Raw genomic sequence first — 23,369 nt, forward strand, 5'->3', positions numbered from 1 at the left:
ATGGAATTTGATGGATATAGGGAAATCAGTAGTCAAATTCACATGTCCCCATAGAGTCACAAATATAAGAACCACCATAGGAAATTAGTTAACAATTTTATTTTTAAATTAAAAAAAATATCCTCTGCTTCTTTATTGTTACAGTGATTATAGCATGAATTTATAGCTGATGGTCCATCACAGTAGGTCTACAAAATTTTTGTTGAATACATTTAGATAATCATTGTCTTTTTCCTGCTTTTCTTTAACAAATATTCTTGTGTGTCCTCTACTGGAAGAATTTAGGTACTGTTTCCAGACAAGGAAGACATCAATTTTCTTTTTTCAGAGTCGGCAATATGTTAAAATTGAAGAGATCATTTTTAGAGAAAATAATAGGAACACAGAATAAAATTAGTAAGTTTTTGAAAATTTTAAGTAACAGTACTATTGATAATTATCAATTCATTATGTTTTAAATCATTAGTATTCATATCTTATGATGTCTATTTATAATCATTTACTATTCTTTCAGAATATACTGGCTTAGAATATGAGATCATTGATTCTAGTCTTTATCCTCTATAAGTTTAAATTCATCTGTTAATTGTTATGCTAAAGATATGTGAGCATATCATCTTGAACAAGAATAAGGTATAAAATATTTATGAAGGAAAAACAGTAATCATAGGCAAATAACACTATTTGAATCATCTTTGCATTATTTTAACAAATATTTTAAAATTGTACTTTCTTTAACTTTTACAAACTTATTGGCATGTCCAATTTGTTTTCATTTCAGTATGTGACACATAAATTGACATAAATGACATTCATTGACTTAGTAAAATTTTTAAAATTTTTATTTATTTTTATGTGATATGTTGAAAACTACTACATTTTTAAAGGTAATTCTATTACTTGTATATCTTCATGAATATATACATTACGGAAAATGCAAATTAAATTTTGTGTGAAGGCTGAAAATGCATTTGATAAATTTGAACAACCTTTTAAAAATATGATTAATATGAATGTGTTTTGAGTGTTACCACTTTACTGTATTTGATTAAGATTTTTTATGTTGACTCCATGATCAGGTTGTCTTCTATAGTTGGAATGTCTCCAGGACACAGTAGAATATTTATTCTGTGGGTTGAGTCCTATTGAGGCTCAGGTCCCCTTTGTTCCCTGAGACTGATCACCATGGCATACGAGACTCACTGCTACTCAAGAGTTCCAGCTCACTGGATTTTTCTCCCCCTGCTTTCTGATATCCTGCCGGTCTATTCCTTTGCCTAAATATCAGAAAAAAGTTTTAGCTAACAGAAATTCCTGGAAAGCTACAGTATGTCAGTGTAATTACAGCATGTTTCTAGATTAAAAAACAAGTTTGGGAGTGGAGTTCTTTTAATGTCATTCCTAAAACTATTCAGATGAGGAAACTCTGGATACCATTAAACAGAGGCCTCGGCACATCAATACAATGCTTCTGCATAGATCTTTCATAGCCCTTGGAGTTGCAGGAGAGGCTGAAGTCGATAATTTAACTTGTTTTGTTCAGATACATTCCATGTATATGTACAGGGTATCCTCTGGCTGCTTCTCCAGTGCTTAAGGTTAACTGGCAGGATGAACCAAACTTCATCAATTCCAAATCTATATGATAATATGTTTTCCTGACATTTCTCACAATTCCATTGTACTTTACTATTGAACATCAGAGATTTGAGTTGTATCCAAGTAATGTGCTGAATACTAGACAGAATTTTACCTGCACCCAACGTGTTTCTGCAACTTAGTTGGATCAGTCACCACATATACAAGATAGCATTGCTTTCTATAACTGGATTTGGAAAAGAGAAAAACGGAATAATAACAGAACACTCATATCTTCCAATCTAAGTAATCATGGCCCTAATCCTGGGTTGAATTATTTCTTCACTGAAAATTGCAACCCCCAAACTTTCTAAATCCAGATCAAAATAATGAATGACAAAATTTTCTGAGAAAAAGAGTAAAGAGTACTTCTTAGAAGTCCCATTCTCATTTTTAACTTCTTGAAGTCTGGACTCATGTATTCAAATTAAAATCAAAAGACATCATATATCAGGTTATGATTTAAAACATATAACATATCCTTCAATATATCCCTTCAAATACCTAAGGTATGATCTCCTAACTAAAATCTTAAACAGGTGTCATTAAGTAATGAGAATGTGATAAAATGTTGCAAGTCGTGTGGACATTTGACCTTGTTGTATTTCCTTTCCTATTAATATATTACCTGGTCATGTTCAACATGAAGACAGATACCATAATTTCCACTAGGACTTCTTTATGTCCACCGAATTTCATGGCAGAAATGCTACAATGATTATAAGTACTTCTGATGCATTCTGTAGGATAGAAGGTGACCAGGCAATCTGTTACCTGTAGCTATCAAGAACTCTAGAGAATGGTACCTTCTTGGGAATCAGCTGGAGAGATAATTGCTGTTAACAGGTAGTTAAAGCACAAGGCAGCTTCAGTAGCCAAACTGACAGTGAGAAAATTCAAACTGGAAATTAACGTATAGTCCCCATTCCAGTCATCACTGCTCTTTTGTACCCAAGTTTTATACCAAATTCTGGAGGATGAGGAGAAAGAAATTGACTGCCACAGGACAGGTCATCAGTCCACCTTATTACTGATACAGTTGTCTGGATTTCACACCTTCTGTGCAGAAGTGCCATGGAATGTGAACATCCTAGTTACCTATGCCAATTCCAAGAGGTATTGACATAATCCTATCTTAGATTTTCTTATTATTTTCCACTCTAAATCAAGTCTTTGCTTAAGTAGCCAACCCATTAGTCACTGCCCTGACTGTAGATTTGTAATACAAGCCATCGTTGCCTCCTCACCCCACCCCAAACCTTATCCAGATGTGGTGCTTCATATTCCTTTAATTGGAAAGATTTTGTTTTAATATTATCTTTCAGCGCCATTTCTGAATGGGACTACTTCCTGCTGCTCTGTGAATATAATGCAAGCCTAAGTAACCTGTTCCTGAAATATTTTCTCTGCTTCTGGTAAAGATTTTCTCCATGGGTGTAAGATGGTGGATTTCTGAGATTTATCATAAAATATTAATAGATTTCTTGAAAAATAAGTCAGCTCAGATACTTTCTTATTTCTCTGGACTGCTTAGGCCTTTTCATATATATATATTTCATCACTGTGGTAATAGTAGAATGTATTTGATGTTCAGTTCTATTTCTATTTTTATTATAACTCAATGGACATGAGAAGTAGCATAGTTATGGTCAAGTTTCCAGTCTCATCCAAATCTTAATAACAAGCCAATGACTATTTTTGCTATGTAGCACAGGGATCAGGAGAGAGTGTAAAGGACCCTTTGTGCAAAAGACTTTATGTGAGTCCAGGGCATCAGCACTTCAGATGTCTCACCTAAGTGAAATTCTGTGGTGTTTGTTTTTCTCTAATTGGCTTATCTCACCAAGCAGAACACCCTACAACTCATCCATACTGTTTCATAGAGCAAGATGTCATTCATTTTTAAAGTTGAATAGTATTTTATTTTAATTATATGACATATTTTCCTCATTCATTCATTCATTCATTCATCAGTGGACATTTTGCTTAATGCCATATCTTGAGTAGTGTGAAGAATATTTCAATGAATATGGGAGTGCAAATAACACCTATGATATCCTGATTTCAGTTTTTCAGATAAGTAATCAGAATAGGATTGCTAGATCATATGGTAATCCTATTTTTAAACTTTTGAAGAACTTCCATGATATTTACATGTTGGCCCCATTATTTTATAGTTCCACCAGCAATTAAAAGTTTGCCAGTTTATCTACATCTTCATTAATACTCATTATTTTTGATAGCTTGGTAATTATAAGCAGTAAAAATAGAATTATATTTTAAGTAGTTGGAGAGTTTAACTTATTCAATAAAAGAAACAAGAAAATGATTTCTAGATTTTCAGCTGCACAGTATTCACATCATTGACATTTCCATTTTTTAATAATTTCACACCAAATGATAGTACTTTCTAAGCAGATAATATCTATACTACAAAATACCCCTCATTTTCATATATTTCTTCAACTTTTCACCTGTGTGAACACAAGCATCAAGTCCTTTTGTGTTCTCTTCATAACTATTTTTTGCATCCATTGCCAATTTTCAAGCGAATAAACACATTAATCCTATTTTCCCATAATCTTCTCTATAGTCCTTAACTTGAGTGATATTTTAAATCTTAAATCATTTGTGTCTCTGTTGAGTTCAAACCCTAGAGCCACATAGTCCACCTCAGTATATTGTGTCCAAAGGCAATTCTGTATGATGAAACTCTGGTTAAACTAGTCATTCTGACCCACACTTTCCTTCTGGTATGTCGTGCTCAATATATGTGGACCTCTGTTCTACCAGGCAGAAAAACAGCTAACTCTCAGTGTCTTTATGTCATGTTTCTTTTCTCTGAGATGTCTTTTCCAGCTAATCCTTCATATTTCATCTTGAATTTCATTTTACTGAAAAGAGTTCTTTCCTACCCCATATGATTCATTCCTCAAAATTATCTACTCCATTCATCTCTCTTATTTTTTCTTAGAAATGCATCAATCAGTAAAATTTGAAAAGATGGAAAACAAAGACTAATTTATTTTGATTGTCACTGCATCCCATTTACCTAGTTGGGTTTCATTGAGGGTGGATGTATCTTGTTATTTTATAGACCCCAGAACACCTCATCTTCTCTTTCTTCTCCCACATATGTGAGGAAGGATAGGAATGAGCAGCACAGGGGCTAATTGTTAGCAATTTCTTGTGCTGGGAAGTGTGATCCTGGCAGTTAGTTGTTAACAACCCATTACCTTTTCTTTGATAACCAGCCCTGATCTTCTGAATCCCCATCATTCATACCCTACACTGACTGCCAGTCCTTCTGCCTCCTGCCTCAGTTTGTTTGTTGATGAATGTGACATATTTTGACTCAGGTAGGTGGAGCTGCAGGTAAAGAGCTTTTTGGCAAAGAAAGCATGTGGAGAGTCAGTAAAGTGGATCATTTTGTAAAATTATTCTTTTAACCTTGTGTTCCCATGGCCCTTATCTATTTTTCTCCTTACATTGCTCCCTCAAGGACGTTAGGCCCTTAAATTCTTTTAGAGTATTTGGGCATCAACTTGTTCTCTCTGTTTCTGGTGATGTCTAGGGGGAAAAAACCCAAAGTTCTTAGAGAGTTAAGGATATTTAGCATGAAAAACCAGATTTAAATACCTTTTAACTCATTTGACTTAAAAATAATTTCATTCTTTTTTTTATTAAAATTGTTTTTATTTTTACAAACCGCATTTTGATTCATTGTACACAAATGGGGTGTAACTTTTCATTTCTATGTTTGTATACAAAGTAGATTCACAACATTCATGTAATCATACATATACATAGGGTAATACTGTCTGTTTCATTCCTACTATCTTTCTGTACTCCACCCACTTCCACCCCATTATCCTCTACTCCATCCAAAGTCCCTTCGTTCTTCTCTTCACCCTGCCACCTCTCCCCCTCATTATATATTGTCATGCACTTATCAGAGAAAACATTCGGCCTTTGGTTTTTTGGACTTGGCCTATTTACTTACCATGGTATTTTCCAGCTTCATCCATGTACCAGCAAAGCCATAATTCTATTCTTCTTTATGCTTGAGTAATATTCCATTGTGTATATATACCACAGTTTCTTTATTCATTCATCAATTGAAGGGCATCTAAGTTGGTTCCACAATCTAGCTATTAATTGAGTTGCTATGAATATTGATGTGGCTTCATCACTGTAGTATGCTGATTTTAAGTCCTTCGAGTATAAACTGAGGAGTGGGATAGCTGGTTCAAATGGGGGGTCCATTCCAAGTTTTTTTGAGAAATCTCCATACTGTTTTCCAGAGTGGCTGCACCAACTTGCAACTCCACCAGCAAAGTATGATTGTGCCTTTTCCCCCACATCCATGCCAACACTTATTATTGCTGCGTTCTTGGTAATTGCATTCTAATTGGAGTTAGATGAAATCAGGGTAGTTTTAATTTGCATTTCTCAAGTTACCAAAGATGATGAGCAATTTTTATATGTTATATATTTGTTGATCATTGTATATCTTCTTCTGTGAAGTGTCTCGCCAGTTCCTTAGCTCATTTATTGATTGGGTTCTTTGTATTTTGTGTAAAGTTTTTCAGTTCTTTATAAATTTTGGAGATTAGTGCTGTCTAATGTGTGTGTGGAAAAGATTTTTCTCCCACTCTGAAGACTCTTTTTTCATATTATTGATTTTTTCTTTTGCTGAGAAAAAAATTGTTTAAGACTCACCAAAGTCTTGTGAACTAACAGGTTGTATCAAGTGAGTGGAGGATTAACTCTTGAATAGGTGGTTCCTGAGTAAAGAGAGTGGGAAAAAAAGCATGTAGATAGGGATCCAAAAACCTCCATTTCTACAAAATGAAACCTCCCAATAGACAGATCTCCTGCCCCCACCCAGAGGTCTTCTCTCAGGGCTCAGCTGCCCCTGACTCCCTTGCCCCAGATGCCTGGTGGTCTTTCCTCTAGTCTCCCCTGCCACCAAAGCCCCTGCAGGCAAGGTGGGAGGAATTTTCTCTGGGTTCCTTTGCTGTCTACACTGCTGCACCAACACTGCTGCTGCCAGCACCACTGCCACCAGTGCCACTGCTGACCCCTGGAGGTCACCTGGAGGTCTTCTCTCTGGGTGATGCTGCAACCACAGTGACAGTGGCCACTACTGCTGCTGCTGTTGCTAATCCCCCCATGTACTGTGAAAGTCAATGACACAGAGCAGCTGCTACTGACAAGCTGCCTGCTGCCACCAATCCCCACCACTACTGCTTCCACCACTGCCCAGAGGTCTGCTGCCAGGGAACATCCAGATTTGGTTGCACATAGCTGCATCCATCTTGAGATGCTGACCAGGACCAGGTTTGATGTCACCACCAACTGGGAGCACAACCAACCCTTTCTGGGAACTAACGCCAGGACCTAGATTTTCAGTATCAAGGTGCCTGCTGTTTGGGTGCACCTGGGGTCTTCCTCTTGGGAGTGCTTGTGGCCACCATATAGTTGCTGTTTCTCAGGATTGCTCATCCCTGTGATCTCTCTCAAAGTTCCAGTAGCACTGAGATCTTGGAAATGAAATATGGCTGAGCCTGGGACACCTGAAGCCCAGTACAGTGGAATAGTGTCTGGGTCTACCAGGGCTAGTCTGGGACAGGATATCCCATGAGAAGTCAGAGACAGGGCTGAAAAACATTCAAACACCAACAGAGACAGTTGTTCAATTTTTCATCAAGATTTATTTTATTCTTATATTTTTCTTCTCTAACATCTCTCGCCACCATATTTACAGCAGGGTCTTTTTCATGCATCAATTTGTTGAGGTCAGTGATATATGCATGGTGTTTTGCAGTTCTGTTGTATATTCTTATATTTTTAACTTTTCTCTATATTTATTTTTCCTCTCACCTCTCTGTTTTCCTAGATTCCCTTTGTACTTTTTTCCAACTGATAGCTAATCTCTATTGGATTCTCTTCCACTCATCCTGTGGATATTTTCTTCTAGCTTCTTTCTTACTCCACCATGAGCATCATTTCCTACACTATTTATGTTCTTTGTCCATAATTTGAATTTGTAAATCATTTTGGTAATTTTCTGTTTATATCGTAGACAGTGATTGAACTCATCATTTCTGTTTATGGTGATAGAACAGTAGACACCTTGGAGGAAGCTATTACATTTGAGTCTATATATTGTATAACCAGGGTTCTATTGATGTTGGACTCCCTCTTAAAGGTGGGGTACCAGAAATCTTCAGGGACATTATAGTTCTGCAGGGTTGACTCTGTATTACCTCAGATCTACACAACTAAATGGAAAAACACACAAGCAATGTGAAAAAGCAAGGAAAAAAGTACTCCAAACGAACCAATGTTTTCCAATAATAAAAATCCAGTAACAACAGAGTAGAAGAAATGTCCAAGGAGGAGTTTAGAATGTGCACAGTTAAACTGATCTGTGTAGTAAAGGATAGTATGAGGTGAAATCAAAGAGAAAATACAGAAAATGGAAGATCACCTCAATAAAGAGTTAGAGATTCTGACAAAAACAAAACAAGCAAAAATCCTTAAAGGAATCAATAAAGCAAATTATAAATTCAATGGAGAGAATCACCAACACACTAAACCATTAGGAAGACGGAACCTTAGGCAATGAAAACAAAATATATAATGTTGAAAATAAAGTTGACCATGCAAAGAAGAGAGTAAGAATCTATGAACAGAAATTCCAAGAATTACGGGATAACATGAAAAAACCAAATTTAAGAGTTATCAGAATAGATGAAGGAGCAGAGCCACAAACCAAAGGAATACACAATCTTTTCAATGATTTAATATCAAAAAATTTCCCAAACCTAAAGAATTAAAGTGAAAATCAAACACAAGAGGATTACAGGACCCTAAATGTACAAAATTACAGCAGACTCTAACCAAGAGACATTATAATGAGAATGACTAAAATACAGAATAAGGATAAAATATTAAAAGCTGTGAGAGAAAGAAAGCAAAGTATATATAGGGAAAACCATTTTGGATCTCAACTGATTTCTCAAATCCAACCCTCAAAGCTAGGAGGTCATGGAACAACATATTTCAAGCTCCACATGAAAATGGATGCCAACCAAAAATTTTATTTCCAGCAAAATTAAGTTTCATATTTGTAGGTGAAATAAAAATCTTCCATGATAAACAAAAGTTAAAAGAATTCACAATTAGAAAGCCTGCACTATAGGACAGTCTCAACAAAATAGTTCAAAGGAAGCAGTGAAAAAAAAAAGTAAAAACCAGCAAAGGGAGAAACTACACTAGAGAAATAGTCAATCAAAGGAGAACCTAAATCAAATTAAAAACCAAAAGTAAACCAAAATGACTGGGAATACAAACATATCTCAATAATAACCTTGAATGTTAATGGACAAAACTAATCTATCCAAAGACATAGACTGGCAGATTGTATGCAAACACAAGACCCAAGAATATGTTGTCTCCATGAGAGTCACCTCCTTGGAAAAGACATCCACAGACTGAAGGTGAAAGGTTGGGAAAAAACATATCACTTATATGCATTGCATAAACAAGCAGGAGTTTTCATCCTAACATCAGATAAAGTGGAGTTCAAGGCAAAGTTAATCAGAAGGCACAAAGAAGAACATTTTATATTACTGGAGGGAATTATACATCAACAAAACATAACAACTGTAAATATTTATGCCCCAAGAAATGGAGCATTTATGTACATCAAATAAACCCTTCTCAATTTCAAGAATCAAATAGATGATAACAGAATAATACTGAGTGTCTTTAACACATCTCTTTCACTACTGGCAGATCTTCCAAACAAGCACTAAATAAGGAAACTATAAAATTAAATAATACAATCAATAATTTAGATTTAACATATATATATATAATATTTCATCCATCAATGAGCAAATATACTTTTTTCTCAGTTGCACATTAATCCTTCTCTATAGGACATACCTTATGTTATAAAGGTACTCATCAAATTAAAAAAATGGGGATAATACCCTGTATTCTATCAGATCATAATGAGTTGAAATTAGAAATCAATGATAAAATAAAAAATAGAAGATACTCTACACATGGAGACTAAATCAAACACTATTAAATATTGAATGGATAGTAGAAAAACTCAGGGACCAAATAAAAAGTACTTAGAGGCAAAAGAAAATATTGATTTGACATACCAAAATCTCTGGGACACTATGAAAGCAGTACTATGAGGAAGGTTTATTGCATTGAGCTCATTTATTAGAAGAATAAAAAGTCAACAAATAAATGACCTACCATTATATCTCTAAGCCCTAGAAAAAGAAGAACAATTCAACACCAAAACCAGTAGAAGACAGGAAATAATTAAAATCAGAGCTAAAATCAATGAAATTGAAGCAAAAGAAACAATTGTAAAAATTGACAAAACAAAAAGTTGGTTCTTTGAATCAATAAAATTGATAAACCCCTAGCCCCACTAAAAAGAGAAAGAGAGAAAAAAAGGGAAAACACAAATTACTAAAACACATGATGAAAAAGAAAATATCACAATGGACATGACTGAACTACAGAAGATAATTAGAAATTAATTTGAATATTTATACTCCAATAAAATAGAAAATATTGAAGACATCAGAAATTTTTTAGAGATATATGACTTACCTAAACTGAATCAGGAGATCATACTTGATTTAAACAGAACAGTTCCAAGTAATGAAATAGAAGATGCCATCCAAAAGTCTGCCAACTAAGAAAATCCCAGGACCAGATGGATTCTCAACTGAGTCCTACAAGACTTTCAAAGGGGAATTAATACCAATACTCCCCAAATTATTCCATGAAATAGAAAAGGAGGGAACCTATTCAAACTCATTCTATGAGGCTAATATCACCCTGATACCAAAACCAGACAAAGACACATCAAGGTAAGAAAACCTCAAACGAATATCTGTGAACATAGACATAAAAATTCTCAATAAAATTCTGGTAAATTGCATACAAAAACACATTAAAAAGAGTGTACAATGATCCAGTGGGGTTCATCCCAGGGATGCAGGGTTGGTTTAACATATAGAAATCAATAAATGTAATTCATCACATCAATAGACTTAAAAACAATGATCATCTCAATAGATGAAGAAAAAGCATTTGACAAAATACAGCACCTCTTCATGTTCAAAACACTAGAAAAACTGTGGATAGGAGGATTATACCTCAACACCATAAAAACCCTATATGCTAAACACAAGTCCAACATCATTCTAAACAAAGAAAAATTGAAAGCATTCCCTTTAAACTGAAACAAGACAGGGGCGCCCTCTTTCACCACTTATTTTCAACATTATCCTTGAAAATTTAGCCAGAGCAATCAGACAAATGAAAGAAATGAAAAGGATACAAATAGGTAAAGAAGAACTCAAACTATCACTATTTACTGATGACATGATTCTATATTTGGAAGCTCCAAAAATTTCCACCAAAAAACTTCTAGAACTCATAAAAGAATTCAGCAAAGTAGCAGGATATAAAAATCAATACCCATAAATCAAAGGGTTCCTATACATCAGTAATGAATCCACTGAAAGAAAATTTAAGAAAATAACCCCATTCACAGTAGCCACAAAAAAAAAAAACCAAGAAAAGAAAATTTGGGATTTGATCTAATGAAAGTGGTGAAAGACCTCTAAAACTACAGAATACTAAAGAAAGAAATAGAAGAACTTAGAAGATGGAAAGACCTTCCATGCTCCTGGACAGGCAGAATTAATATTGTCAAAATGACCATACTAACAAAAGCATTATACAAATTTAATGCAATGCCTATTAAAATCCCAATGACATTCTTTATAGAACTAGAAAAAGCAATCATGAAATTAATTTGGAAAAATTAGAGACCCAGAATAAACAAGGCAATCCTTAGCAAGGAGGGGGAGGCACGATGATACCAGACCTCAAACTATACTATAGAACTATAAAAATAAAAACAACATGATATTGGCACTCAAACAGACATGTAGACCAATGGTACATAATAGAAGAGGCAGAGACAAATCCACATAATTACAACTATCTCATACTAGACAAAGGCACCAAAAACATTCACTGGAAAAAAAGATAGCCTATTATACAAATGGTGCTGGGAAAAATGAAAATCCACATATAACAAAATGAAATTAAACCTTTATCCCTCACCCTACATGAAACTGAACTCAAAGTAGATCAAAGACTAAAACACTAGAACAGAGACTCTGCACCTACTAGAAGGAAAATAGACTCAAATCTTCATCTTGTTGGCCTAGGATCTGACATCCTTAACAAGACACTTAAAGCAGAAGAAGTAAAATCAAGAATCAAAAAATGGGATGGACTCAAACTCAAAGGCTTCTTTTCAGCAAAAGAAACAATTGATAACATGAAGAGAGATATGGGGAGTAAATCTTTACAAAATACGCCTCAGATAAAGCATTTATCTGTAGGATATATAAAGAATTTTAAAAACTTAGCATCAAAAAACCAAATAACCCAATCAATAAATGGGCTAAGGAACTGAACAGACACTTCACAGAAGAAGATATACAATCTATCAACCAATATATGAAAAATGTTCACCACCTCTAACAATTAGAGAAATGCAAATCAAAACTACTCTAAGATTTCATCTCACTCTAATCAGAATGGCAATTATCAAGAATACAAGCAGCAATAAATGTTGGCAAGGATGTGGGAAAAAAGGTAGACTCATACATTGCTGGTGGGAATGCAAATTGGTGCAACCACGTTGGAAAGCAGTTATGGAGATTTCTCAGAAAACTTGGAATGGAACCACCATTTGAACCAGCTATCCCACCTAAAGGACTTAAAATTAGCCTACTATAGTGACACTGCCACATCAATGTGTCCAGCAGCTCAACTCACAATACTAAACTATGGAACCAACATAGATATCCTTCAACAGTTGAATGGATAAAGAAACTGTGATATATATACACAATGGAAGATTACTCAGCCTTAAAGAAGAATGAAATGATAGCATTTTCAGGTGAATATATGGAATTGGAGAATATTATGCTATGTGAAATAAGTCAATTCCAAAAAAAACAAAGTTTGAATATTTTCTCTGATATATGGATGCTAATTCATAATAGGTGTGTGGGGTCAGGTGCTAGGGAAGTATGGAGTTACTTATACTATATAGAGGGGAGTGAAGGGAGGGGAAGCAGTAAGGGGGTAGAATGGATAGTAGAGTGAAACAGACATTATGACTTCATGTACATATATGACTGTTTGACCAATGAGATCCTTCAATATGTATAGTCAGAAAAATAAGAGGTTATATTTCATTTATGTACAATTTATCAAAATGCATAAATGCATTCTACTGTCATGTATATCTAATTAGAATAAATTAAAAAATCAAAATAAATAGAACAAAAATAATAAACAGTGAAAAGTCAAAAGTGAATTCATCAGAAATACCATGAGGTCAAATAAAGAGAGGTGTTTGTCAAATGTGAAAAGTTCCCAGTTATTCTAGTAAAAGGACACAGAACATTGAAATTAGAACAGAGTAAACTTCCAGGTCAATTTAAAGTCAAAACAAACATCTCAACACATGTGAGGGTCCATAGGTTGTGGGTAGACTGGTAAATCAAAGAGATCTCCATCCATAGGAAAGCACTTCTTTAGCCTGAGTCACCGCTGTGGGTTCGTGCCCCACAGATACTCTCAAGGATATCATTCCCCTCCCTATCTTTTTTTCATAAAGCTTTAAGAGAAAGAGACCTAGAATTTGTGACCCAGAATGCAATGGAGTAAACAACAGAAGAAAATGTTCCTAGAAGATCTTTGTCAAAGGCAAGGGGGTGAGGGAGAAAATTTTAGTTTTAGAGCATCTTGGATTTTTAAAAAGACTATCTTTCCTTTCATCTCGGATAAATCTGGGAGTTAACAGATGTGTACTTCTAGCTAAACCCTGATCAAAATAAGCAACCATGAATAATAAATTATCTTGGTATCCACAGCAAGAGAGAGAGAGAGAGAAGACAAAAGAGAAAGAACAAAAAGAAAGAAAGGAAGGAAGGATGGAAGAGGGAGGGACAGTAAACTAAATTGTTCTGTAAGTAACTCTAAAATTACTATATAAAAGGGAGAAAATAAAAAAAAATAATGGAAGACAATCCCAGTGGACCTGGCACAGTGGACCTGACTCCACCAGGTTCCCAAGGGCAGGGTCAACCAATACCCAACTGGCACTTGCAAGCATCTACACTTCTTGGATATTACTCAGACATTCAAGAGAAGGGGCCGTGGCAAGTTAGGCAGACTACATTTATTCTCTTCATCCTTTGAAAGTGAAGGAAGGAGAGAGAGAAAGAGAGAGAGAGAGAGAGAGAGAGAGAGAGAGAGAGAGAGAGAGAGAGAGAGAATGGATGTACAGGTGCTAACATATAATAAGTCATAGCCAAAACACAAAGCAGCAATAGTGCAAACCCAAGGTAAACTGATAAGCCAGTTTTCCTCCTGGCCCTCTCACCACAGAAATGTCACAGGATGAGACCTGAGGAGATCCCCCCAGAAGGGAGAATATGACCTCAACTCAGTCCTGGTAGGTTCTTGACTTACACCACCGAAATGAATTTCAGGTTGCATCAAAACAGGCACAAGCAGAGATTTATTTAGGAAAGTAAGGAGATTTATTCAGGAAAGAAAATGATAGAGCAGGATACACACTCCAAGGGAGAGGGATTGTGGGCCCTTAAGAATGAAACATGTTTTTAGGGTCTCAGGATTCCTTTTAAAGAAACTTTGTAAATAGTATGAGAGGTTTGTGGGGTAGTGTCATCTTAACGAATTCAGTTCTGTTTTTGGAGCATACAGCATGTCAAATGGTCTGATTCTTTGCAAAATCTTTAGATTTGACACTATTTATTTATGAGATAGCACTTGAACTGCTCTCATATCCTCGGTTTTGACAATGTCTTTCTCTAGGCTTCACTTAGTTATTCTAAAAATACAAAATATGCACTCATTAACTGAAATTACAGTATGCTAGGATTTATTTATTTATTTTAAGAATTCATGATTGGGGAATAAATATGTTCATAAAGGTTTTAAATTTCTAGTCCCTTTTTCCTTCTATGTTCATTTCCTTTCTACCTAGCCTTTCTTTTTTCTATCCTAGCTCATTTTCCCTTTATGTTTTTAGTTTTTGTTATTGATCCTTAGCAATTTTATAGAATAATAAGTTTTATAAACATGTGCTCCCTTCTCATGCAATTTTTAAATGCGGAAATTGATTCAAATATATTTAGCCTTCTTTTCTTTAAATCATGTAAAACCAAAATGCCAACATATATGGACTTTGTTTGTTTTAATAGTTGATTCTTTAGTATTTTAACTTAAAAATGACTTGACCATCTGTTGAATATATCTATGTAATTTATAATATAAGCTGTTTTAGTCAGCTTTTTTGATGCTAACTAAAAGGACCCCACCAGAACAATTATAGAGGAGGATACATTTATTCAAGGGATCATGGGTTCAGAGGTCCCAGTTCACAGAGAGCAGGCTCCATTCCTTGGGGTTGGAGGTGAGACAGAACATCATGGAGGAAGAGTGTGGCAGAGGGAAGCAACTCACATGAGGATCAGAAAGCAGAGATAGACTCCACTGGCCCAACACAAATATATACTCCAATTCCCACCCACTCCAGTCACACCCTACCACTTTACCACTCAGTTAATACCTATCAGGGGATTAATTCGCTGATTGGGTTAGGACTCTTATAACCCAATCATTTCTCCTCCAAACCTTACATTGTCTTACATGTGAGCTTTTGGGAGGCACCTCACATCTGAACCATACATAACCTCAAGATTTTAAGTTACTGAAAAAAAGTTATGAAAATTACAGAAAATTTGTAAATGTTTAACCCATTTGCATTTGCCTAATTTGCTTGTTCTTAACAATTATATCTGAATTGTTCTTTGAAACTTTGAGGCATTAATCACTCCTAGCTATCATCTAAAGTTTTTTCCCTAATAACCATTTTAAGTACATGTGGATGTTTAATAAAGTTAAATAGATGGGTATTTTCTTGATAAGAAGACACATCAGCTTTTTAAAGAAATACTAGTCTTTAATTGCCTGTGGTTATACCTAGTAAGTTATGTAAAATTTGAAAAGCATTTGGGTTTATTTAATTTATGAGTATTCATTTATTTCTAATTCAATTTGATACCACATACACCATATACGAACACATCTATAGACAATGAGTACACGTGTGGTTATAACATAATAAAAATGCAAACAGAAAGTAACGATAACATTCATTTAGATTCTTCATTTCCTTTTCCAAGTAGTTTTCCTCCTCTTTAGGCTATCATTATTCTCCATTACCCTAAGAAATCAATAACTCTAAATCTGCACCTCTGAAGTATGATTCTTAAGGGAAACAAGGGAGAAAATTTTCACCTCAAAGATATCAAACTTAGATAAAAATATTATTTTTTCTTCTAATAAAGACCCAGAGAAGGAATAAAATTTAAAAATTAGGTTTGTTATGCAGACTTAAGTCTTCATATTTTCTGTTATATAAGTTGGTTCACAGAAAAAGAAATGCCCTTAAAAATGGAAATTTCTTTATAGATGTAAATTTTGTTTAAAAAGTTTCAAAATCCACCCCCCCCCCCCCAAAAAAAATCAGAAAGTCAAACTATGGAGAACTTTTTTATTGGTAAGTCTTTCTAATCTAGTTTATTTCCTAATAAGATCACTGTATTTAGGGTATTCAATGAATAGGACAAAGAGCATTTCACATGTCCATCCAACCTGGTGAGTTGGGATGTCTTATGGCTTTCTAAATCATTCACTTCTTAGTCTAATATGTTATAGCCTTTTCATTATTTTAGGAAGAATCTTGTAGGGAGGGGAATCTAAAATCTCTAGTTCATCATAGAAATCTAAATCTGGTTGTTATGGTTGTCATAGTTGTTCTAATTGTTCTGCTTTCAAACCATTTCCCCTTTAAAGAAAAGGAAAGATGTGCTGGGCATCTTGGCACATATCTGTAATCCCAGTGACTTGGGAGACTGAGTTCAAAGCCAGCCTCTGAAACTAAGTAAGGCACTAAGCCACTTAGCCAAGACCCTGTTTCAAAGTAAAAATGGAAATAAAAAAAAGGGAATGTAGCTCAGTGGGTAAGATGAGCTGGGTATGGTGGCAGGAGGAACTCATCTCAAGCTCAAAACCAGCCTCAGCAAAAGCATAGCATTAAGCAACACAGTGAGACCCTGTCTCTAAATAGTATACAAAACACAGAGATGAGGATGTGCTCAGTGGTTGAGTACCCCTGGATTCTATCCCCAGTACCCAAAAGAAAAAAAATGGGAAAGATGAAAGCTGTGTATTAAAATTTAAAAAAAAAAAAAATAGCATGGTATTGGCACCAAAATAGACAGGTAGATCAATGGTACAGAATAGAGGACATAGACACAAACCCAAATAAATACAATTTTCTCATACTAGACAAAGGGGCCAAAAATATGCAATGGAGAAAAGATAGCCTCTTCAACAATGGTGCTGGGAAAACTGGAAAACCATATGCAACAGAATGAAACTAAACCCCTATCTCTCACCCTAACGAAACTCAACTCAAAATGGATCAAGGACCTCGGAATCAGACCAGAGACCCTGCATCTTATAGAAGAAAAAGTAGGTCCAAATCTTCAACTTGTTGGCTTAGGACCAGACTTCCTTAACAGGACTCCCATAGCACAAGAAATAAAAGCAAGAATCAATAACTGGGATAGATTCAAACTAAAAAGCTTTCTCTCAGCAAAGGAAACTATCAGCAATGTGAAGAGAGAGCCTACAGAGTGGGAGAATATCTTTGCCACTCATACTTCAGATAGAGCACTAATCTCCAGAATATATAAAGAACTCAAAAAACTCTACACGAAGAATACAAACAACCCAATCAACAAATGGGCTAAGGATATGAACAGACACTTCACAGAAGAAGACCTACAAGCAATCAACAAACATGAAAAAATGCTCACCATCTTTAGTAATAAGAGAAATGCAAATCAAAACTACACTAAGATTCCATCTCACCCCAATTAGAATGGCGATTATCAAGAATACAAGCAACAATAGGTGTTGGAGAAGATGTGGGGAAAAAGGTACACTCATACATTGCTGGTGGGACTGCAAATTAGTGCAGTCACTCTGGAAAGCAGTGTGGAGATTCCTTAGAAAACTTGGAATGGAACCACCATTTGACCCAGCTATCCCACTCCTTGGCCTATACCCAAAGGACTTAAAATCAGCATACTACCGAGATACAGCCACATCAATGTTCATAACTGCTCAATTCACAATAGGCAGACTGTGGAACCAACCTAGATGCCCTTCAATTGATGAATGGATAAAGAAACTGTGGTATATATATACAATGGAATATTACTCAGTATAAAGAATAATAAAATTATGGCATTTGCAGGCAAATGGATGAAATTGGAGAATATCATGTTAAGTGAGATAAACCAATCTCAAAAGTCCAAAAGACGAATGATCTCACTGATAAGCAGATGATGACATGTAATGGGGGGTGGGAGGGGGGCAAGAATGGAGGAAGAAGGGACTGTATAGAGGGAAAAGAGAGGTGGGAGGGGTGGGGGGGAAGGAAAAAAATAACAGAATGAATCAAACATCATAACTCTATGTAAATGTATGAATATGCAAATGATATGCTGTTACTCCATGTACAAACAGAAACAGCATGTATCCCATTTGTTTACAATAAAAATAAATTAAAAAAAAAATCCTTACCAAGAAGATTGGTATAGGTGCGACATACAAAATAGAGTAAGAATGTGGAAGAGGCTCTACTTGGTACATTATATAGTCTATAGTCTACAAATGGTCAGAGATTGATTAGAAATCCTATTTGAGTGATTTCAATGCTCTAAGAAAAACAAAAATTAAAACTTAAAAAGAAAAATTAAAATGGTGCTGTTGAGACCAGTAAGAGTAGCTCCAACCAGTGTCTATTGAGCCAAGGTTTGTTCTGCATTAATTTATAACCAGGTCTTAGATTCTTCATTTTTGCCTGAACATGTCCAATGGATAGCTAAAATCAGGATCAAATACTTGACAACTCTGCCTCCGTTTGCATATATCTTCTTTGCTCCCAGTCACCTGGGATGAAATATCTGATCAGATAAACATTTTGTGATGGGTTGAAGCAATTCCCAGGAAACAGTCACTTTCTTATGTGGGTCTAGGCCCCACCTGAACAATCCTGAGATAATGATGGACAGATCTCATCTGATCAAGATAATTTGCTTTAGCAGCTATGAAAAGCTTCCAGTTGTACAACGCCTTCCCACCCCTTGTACTCATCCCCCCTTTCATAAAACCTCAAAGTCATTCCCAGTCCTTTGTAGACAGGGCTAAGGACATGAGTCTTCTTGTCTTCCTGGAATAGTTATACTGGTTAAAATGTGTTTTTTTTGTTTTGTTTTTTCTTGCTTTTCATCATTACCTTTTCTGCTCAGTTTTTGAAGTAAGTGACTGAACCTAATTTATTGGATCTTGAGTCAGGCCTCTGACTTAAGGCTCTGATAACAAAATGACATTTTAGCTTCTCCTCAAGTGTTAGGAGAAAAGAAAAGTCTGAATCTCAGGATACTTCTATGGAAAATTAAAGAGGTTATCTTGATGGAGTTTTTTGCTTGTTTGTTTTATATTTTGCTTGTTTTTTTTTTTTTTGTTTTTTTTTTTTTTAGGGAAAGTATAAAATAGAAACCACAACTTTCCATCTGCGTAAGCAGACAGTCATGGTTCCCTGACCAGGAATTGATCTGTCTGTGGTAGTGATAGCGCCAAAGAATATAGATGAAAAATGGAGGCAGAGATGCCAAGTTCTTAATTCTGCTTTCAGCCACCTATTGACATTTGCAGGCAAAAGTGAAGAGTCTAAGTCCTTATTACAATTCCTTCCTATTTTTTGTCCATTCCTTGGTCTTGAGGGACTAAGGGTGTTAGCCAAACTGTGTTTTGCAGGTTTCTTGGTCCAATGGTAAGCTAGTCTTTAAGTAATAGCTGAAACATGTAAGTAAATAGGATTAGATGCTGCAGCCTAAAAGTAGAAGTACCATTATAAATTATAAATCAAAATAGCAAGGGATTCAAAATATGAAAATATCTAACTAATAAAGTGGGTAGGGAATTCTCACTTCTTTTAAATAACTCCATAAATATGGACTACTAAAAAACATATTGGGAACCAGAAAAAATTAGCAATTTTCTTGTTTCTCTCTCAATAGAGGCCTTTGCTTAAGCTATGATTTCTACCTTCTGTGCCGATAAACCTGGTAGAAGAGCTTTAGTGTCAGGTAGTCATATATAAGAACCCCTTTTCCATAACTTCTAAGCTTTACTTAATTTTGGTAGGGCTGACACAGTGCACATCTCATTTTCATTTTTCCATTTTAACTGTCAATGCATGAATGTTCTTTGACTTTTCTTCCACCCTATTATTAGCATATTTGTCTTTCTTTATACTTCCCTGAAGGATGTTCAAGACCAAGTATGTGATCCTTATTTTGACCAAAAGCTAACCTCTTTCCTTCCTACTTGTAAGGTCAGTCAAGGCTCCTCAGGGGCTGCTTTTAGAAATTTTGAGGAGTCTTTTGGTTTCCTTAATCTTTTCCTGTCAGTTGTTCCATCTTCCAGGATGGGTCAGGGTCTTGCTGAACATATATGACTTCCCTTAGAAGCATTAGGTACTTTCCCTTTCCAATGACTTTCCTTCTGCCGAATGTACACTGGTTGGCTTCCTGTACACTAGGATATTCATGATTCCCCTGACCCGAAGGTCAAGTGACTCATCAGAGTTGCAGGACCTTTAGGGGTGTCTCATCATTCCCTGGATCCTGACTGACCTTGGAAGGCAAGGACCAAAATATTGGCTGTTTCTAAGTCTTTTTATTTTCCTTATCTTTGATTTCCAACTCTCAGTTTTTAAACACCCAGAGGACCAGTTTTATCAGTCTTGAAGTTGTAGTAAGGGTTTAAAATTTTACCTCCTACAAATTTGCAGTTATCCTTCCATTTAATTGGGGTCAATATTAGTATTGAGAGTCATCATTATGTTCTCTGACCTGCAGGTGATGGCTTATTTCTCAATTTAACCAGGTTATTCTGTTAGAAAGTATACTTAGCAAAACACTAATAGGCAGAAGTTATAAAGTTTTATAAGGAACATTAAAAAATAAAATTAACAAGGGCAAAAATGTATTATTTGCATAATAGTTCTGAAACAATAAATACAATTTGTATAATAACAGTAATGTCCCATTGATATATCTGTAGCCTCCATGAAAACCCATAATTTGTCAGCTCAGACATACAAAATCTTTGTCAATTCTATTTCTTTTAAAACACCTTTTATAGCTTTCACATACCTTTTATAACTTGCTCAAACCATTACTTAGTTTTGCAATGTATCTTTTTTTCATTTTGTTACCACAGTAATCTTTGCAACAAAATGTATCCCTTTGAAGAAAACTTTAAATGGGCTTAATTTTAACCTACTCTGTGGCTGTTCTAAATTGAAGTGGGGCAAGAGGAAGATCCTTATTCTAGGTGAGGCTAGAATAAGGAACAAATTAAAATTAAAATTTAAACAAATTTTAAAGTGTTTTACATTTGAAGCCAATTTTTGCTTCTCTTCTAAATATTATTCTATTTTGCAGTGTAAGAAAACAAAGTTCTCGTACATTGATTCTTAAGTGTATTTGAATATTAGTTAATAATATTACATCTGAAATGTGAATCAAACAGAAACACTGTTTCAGTCAGCTTTTTCATTGCTGTGACTGAAATACCTGATAAGAACAGCTTGGAGGATAAAATCTTTATTTGGAGTTCACAGTTTCAAGGTTCTCAGTCCTTGGATGCTGACTCCACTGCTCTAGGCCTGAGGTGAGGCATCACATCATGGGGGAAGGGTACAACAGAAGGAAGCTGCTCCCCTCATGGCAGCCAGGAGGCTGAGAGAGACAGGGGGCGGGGGAGGAGGGTGGGCGGTAAGGGTCACAGGGAAGATGTACCTTTTCAGGGCACAGTCCCAGGGACTCACTTACTCTAGTCATACCCAACCTGCCTACAATTACCACCATGTCAGTTCTTTCAAATTAGGATGGGACAGATCAGCTCTCAAAATCTAATCATTTTACCTCTAAATATTCCTACATTAATATCCAAATTATATCCAAATAATAGCAAAGGCTAGGAGAACTCTTAATTTTTTTTTCTCCTTATGGCAAAAGTAGCAAAATATTTCCAGGCTCCATATTGCCAAACTGTAAATTAGGCTCTCCTAATTATCTTTCCAAAAATACATTTAAATTTCCACCCCAATATAATGAATAACATGATCCTCCATATTAACTTATTGATAGCAGGTTATTTTTATCCAGTTGCAAAAAAATGACATAAATCCCCATCCAAATTTTCTATAAGCGTGAAAAAGGCTATCACTACTAATAACTTTAGTTAAGAGGATACCAGCTTGATTAAGTGCTCTCCTAAGCTTTATATCGAGAAGGCTTTTATACTTGGAGAACATGAATACTTTTGACATACAAAGAAGTCAATAATAATTAGCAGCATAGTTACACAGATGTTCTCATGTTAATTTAATTAAACCATTGAAGCAAAATTCAGAGTCCATGGTTCTATAGAATAACTATAACTAGAAGTCTACATAGGTTAACAGTATTGACAAAAATAAAAGCATAGCTTTAGATCTCTTACAAGTGTAGGTAAGAGTGATAATGACTACAAATAGACTTATTATCTGATGTGTTAGTATATATCTGATATACAATAACCAAATTCTTGTTCAGTGAAAGCAAACAAATGCAGACCACATAATGTATGAATTCCATACGTTTCACTATTTTATATGTTTAAGGTTCAGAGACAGTGCATGCTCTATGAAGGAGACTACTTATTGTTTACCTTATAGGTATTAAGCCTGCATTGCTTTATTTGTACAAACTTTTGCATAATATTTGATGAAGCGCAGACAAACATACTTAGGCCTCACATGTATATGTACTTTGAGTAATATTTAAATATATATATAGTCAATCGAAATCCCTTAAATAACCTAAAATAACAGTTGTTTATTTAACCAGAGTTGTGAAGTTGTTGTTTTTCAGACTTCAAAACAGAAAGTTATAAATCCTAATTCTTTTAAGAATAGTTTCCCAGTTATAGCTGCTTTATTTAATTGGGACTGGAAAAGGGATCACATCCTAGCTTATCCTCTTCCCAGAGACCAGGAGGCACACTGTGATTGCACCCCTGTATTGGTCACCACCAATGTCTCTTGTCATATTGAGTTTACTTCCTTCTAGAGGTTGGATAAATTCAGGTCACAGCTGCAGGCATGAAACCCTCCAATGTCACAGGAAAGCAATTCATTGATCACTGATGTCTCCAGTAGCATGTAGTCCTAATATACAGTGTTGAGAAATTTATCTTATGGTATTTTCATTTAAAGTTTGATTGATTTAAAACAAAATGACACAGATTCCCTAATTTAAAAAAATGCTAATAAGGGCTGGGGATATAGCTCAGTTGGTAGAGCGCTTGCTTCGCCAGCACAAGACCCTGGGTTCAATCCCCAGCACTGCAAAAAAAAATGCTAATAAAAATAAGAG

This window comes from Sciurus carolinensis, chromosome 10 (genome assembly GCF_902686445.1).
Source record: "Sciurus carolinensis chromosome 10, mSciCar1.2, whole genome shotgun sequence".
Classification (NCBI taxonomy): domain Eukaryota; kingdom Metazoa; phylum Chordata; class Mammalia; order Rodentia; family Sciuridae; genus Sciurus; species Sciurus carolinensis.